Here is a 4,443-nt window from a genome sequence, read left to right as displayed (position 1 = left end):
CACGAACGTGTCTTGAGTAAAGGAGTTAGAAACACAGAGTGATTGCGTGATGATGTTACAGACTTTCATGGATAATGGAGGAGGGTAAATGTATCACTCGGAGGTAAGAGACCCTCGTCCGGAAACGACCGAGTCGCAAGTTATAAGCTTAAATCGTTCTGGTACCTCTGACAGTGGAGTACATGTACAGCGTTTATCAGAGACTTACTACTCAGGTTCCTGAAACATATCACATTTGTTATTCTTCAACTGATGTGGTTCCCACATGATGGAGCCCCAACTCACTTTGAGCTACGGGTTCGTGGACATCTGGCTCGGACATTTCCTGAAAAGTGGATAGGAAGAGGATGTCAAGTTCCGTGGCCAGCCTGTTCATCTTATCTCACCCAACTTGATTTCTTCTTGTGGGGCCATGTGAAAATTCTTATGTCGGGAATAGAGAGGATCTCTAGACAATAATTACCACTGCCTGGAACACTGTTCAAACAACACTGAATTTCCAGAATGAGATTTTCACTCTGCAGCGGAGTGTGCGCTGATATGAAACTTTCCTGGCAGATTAAAACCGTGTGCCGGACCGAGACTCGAACTCGGGACCTTTGCCTTTCGCGGGCAATTGCTCTACCAACTGAGCTACCCAAGCACGACTCAGCCCCGTCCTCACAGCCTTACTTCTGCCAGTACCTCGTCTTCTACCTTCCAAACTTAACAGAAGCTCTCCCGCGAAACACAGTTTTAATCTGCCAGGAAAGTTTCAACACTGGATTTATTAGAACGGGTACAACAGAACTTTGTGTGAAGATGCTATACCTTAATTGACGCTGGTAGGACGGTGTTTTGAACAACTGTTGTAAATGTACCAAGTTGTGAAACTTGTTCAGGTAAATGGAATTCATCATTTCTGTACCATAGACTTAGGAGTTTCGGTCTCTCTGACATCAAGTTAAGTGCGCTGTTACCGGTCTGTTAACAGGGGAAAATATCTGGGGGCATTGGAGAACATTCAGCGATTATTCTGTAAGTTATGACCAGGGTTTGGAGGTTTGCATCTTAGTTTGAGCGCTGCTGTAGGTTAAACTGGAACGTGAGTAGATCTTCCCTCATAACTTTCGACTCAGTCGTTTACAGACCAGGATCCCTTACCTCAAACTGATACATTTATCCTTCTCCGTCATCCCTAAATGTTTGTAGCATCATCACAGAATGACCCTGTACAGTACAGCTCTATGTTTCTTTCCCTTAGGGTCTGTGAAGGCAAAAGTAGATTAATTACAGTTCGCAGTTTAAGCAGTCATTCTTGACGCACCCCATACATGAATGGAACTGGAGTAAACCCTGCTATGTGGTACAGCATCCAGTCACATAAATGTGACCACCTGTCAAAAGCTTGAATAAACACCTTTTGCAGCGAGACGCGCAGGAAGAGAGTCAGTGAAGTTCTGGAAAGTACTGACAGGGACGTGGAGCCACACTGACTGCAATGCCATGACCAGCTGCGCTAGATTTCTCATTTAAGTATCCATGACACAAACAGCCCAATTGAGGTGGTCCCACAGATTCTCAATTGGGTTTCCATCCGGGGACTTTGGTGGCCAAGAGAGTACGGTAAACTCATCCCGGTGCTCTTCGAAACACCCACGTACACTGCAAGCTGTGTGAAACTTTGCATTGTTGCGCTGGTAGATGCCATCGTAGCGAGGAAAAACAAACTGCTTGTAGGGATTGACACGATCCCCAAAGATAGATGCACACTTATGTTGATCCATTGTGCCTTCTAGAATGACTAAGTCACCCAAGAAACGCCATGAAAACATTCTCCAGACCATGACACCCCTACCTTGTTTGCTTCCAGACGTTTCATGCCGTACACGCTAACGACAGTTTGCCCGACGGAGCATAAAATATGATTCATCTGGAAAGGCTACCAGTCGCCACTTAGTGGACGTCCAGTTGTGGTTTTGGCGTGCAAATTCCAGCTTTCGTCGCCAATGAACAGCAGTCAGCTGGGTGCATGAACCAGTGAATCGTCCTTCCAACGGAACGACAGTGCTATCTCTTGACATGCAGACAGGTAAGGGGCCACAACAGAGCAAACCCACAGCAGAGTCAGTCGAAGTTTTGAAGAATATTGGTAGGTAGGTCACCACAGAGCAGACCCACAGTATTTCTTGTAGACATAATGGTATTGGTGGGCCACCACAAGTGCAGACCCACTGTAGTCCTTGTAGAGATTATGGTATTGGTGGGCCATCAAAGGTACAGGCCCACGGTAGTCCTTGTAGAGATGGCCAGCAGCCATCTGTTACATCTGTGTGGCTGCACAATCACCATCGAAGAGTCTTGTGGATAATATATAGCAAGTCCACAAACCACTACTTGTGTGCTCACAAACTTTTTGGAATGTCCTTAGAACGAGCAGTTCTGTTAACTAGTCCCTTGCTGAATTATCAACACACATGCGAGCACTAACAGTCCCCCTTCTTTTTTTAAAGAGAACAAACAATGTATTTACCTTAATAATGTTCAAAAGTCATCATATATATCTATCAATTCATGACAACCATCTTTACAAATTTCCTTTTTCTGGCGGACACACGTCCATATCGTCCGCTTATAGTAACCTCTCAAAACTCTAGCATCTCCCCACATCCACCACCGCTGGCGGCTCACCTCCAACGGTCCAACGCTACGTGCTGTTCACATCCAACTGCCCAACACTATACAAGCCAATATTCCAACAATGAGTCAATCCAGCCACAGACTGCACACAGCACAGTCAGTGATTTTCATACAGAGCGCTACGTGGCGATACCAACATGAAAACCTAAACAGCCTACTTACACCTGGTGCCTCCTTCGCAATTTTTGTCCACAGGCAAGTCATTAGACTGTTTGAAATTTAGTGTTATGATATCCACAGAGGCTATCAGCAAACATTTTAAAATATTTGTCCAAAAATACTTTTGATGACGGATCGCATACACATGTGTTGTTTCTGTAACAATAAGTTAAGTCATCATTTGTTAGTTCATTTCAAAAAGTTTTAAAGTCTCAATCGCTTGAACTTAACATATATTGGTTGCATTACACAGAAGTAAAACAGGAAAAATTCCACAACAGAGTGGCGAATGATCGAAAATGTGTGTATGCAGTAATAGTCGTTGAGGAGACACTGTTGATAGCCCCTTGGTTGATCTGGATGGCCAGTTGCTCAACAGTTCCGCGTCTACTCGCCTGTACGCATCTCTGCAACTGTCGTTCATCCCCGTCATCTATTGCCCATGGTGCACCATAGCGGCCTCTGCGCCGATTTTGGATAGCGCCATTTTGTCATGCGTAGTATAATTTAACCGCGGCGCAAGCGAACAGTATACAAATTTAGACATTTCGGTAATGTTTCCACCCTTGGCCCGAAAGCCAATGATCACGCCCATCTGTACGTTGGATAAGTCATTCCGTTTCCGCATTAGTTCGACAACACTGTTTTTCGCGTCCCCCAGCAGGCTTTATATACGTTCAATTGCTAGTGTGTCATCGGGCGTCTGTCAGTGGTTATTGCACGCTGAAGTCGAAAATGGGCGGTGGTCACATTAATGTGACTGGACCGTGTATAACGGGAAATATCCCCTGCCATGCACTTCACAATAGTTTGCAGATTATACATGCAGATATAAGCTCATTGCATAAAATATTACTCATACCCCATAATAGTGCACACAGTTCGCTTTGGAGCGCTGTAGGCGGTATAGCACTAGAAGCAGTGGATACGTGACTCTCTGTTACTGATAAAAGTGAAGCGACTACCGTTGGCTAGTCAGTTATATGGAATTAACTAACATAGGTCGACATGGAGGTGAGGAAGAAAGGCAGAACTGAACTGTTGTGCTTGAAAGTGAGCTCGACTACACAGTGAGTGAAGTTGCCTGATTCGTTTGTGTATTAACTCGGAGTGACCAACGTGTTTACAAGAAATGACGTACTTCTCGCACCCATGTACCATGACGTATGAATAGTGGTCGTATAAACATCCTTACCGACATGGGTCTGTGATCAGTGTCGTCCCTTGTCAATACCAACCTGTTTCAAATACTTTAGGAACTGCTACTCCCAGTGAATTCAGGTCCATACAATCAGTTTTGGAGTGAACATTGCAGATGTAACTGTATGCAATGTGCATTTGGAACCGGGTACCTTACAAAAGTCCATTGCTCACGGCAGCACATAAAGCTGCACGTCTTCAATGAGCCGAACAACGCAGGAACTGTGTAACAGCTGACTGGAAGCGTTTGGAGTGGTCCGAAAAGTTGTAATTTTGCATCTTTTCAAATGACGCAAGACATCGAATTCACCGGCGGCCCAATAAGGGATTGAAACCGCAGTGTGTGGAGGGTGTGACTAAGGCATAAGGTTCTTCTGTTTCACTTTGGGGGTGTTTTTCGTTCTG

General features: G+C 44.9%; 1 non-coding gene across 1 annotated transcript; it reads right to left on the bottom strand.

Annotated features, from left to right (window-relative positions):
* Positions 1-569: 569 nt before the first annotated feature.
* On the bottom strand, positions 570-644 carry Trnas-cga (transfer RNA serine (anticodon CGA)). Its single transcript has one exon. It is a non-coding gene; the product is annotated as a tRNA-Ser (tRNA).
* Between the last annotated feature and the right edge of the window lie 3,799 nt (positions 645-4,443).

Source organism: Schistocerca serialis, chromosome 2 (assembly GCF_023864345.2).
Source record: "Schistocerca serialis cubense isolate TAMUIC-IGC-003099 chromosome 2, iqSchSeri2.2, whole genome shotgun sequence".
Classification (NCBI taxonomy): domain Eukaryota; kingdom Metazoa; phylum Arthropoda; class Insecta; order Orthoptera; family Acrididae; genus Schistocerca; species Schistocerca serialis.
Note: the sequence above shows the minus strand (reverse complement) of the source record. Positions and strands in the feature narration are given on the sequence as shown.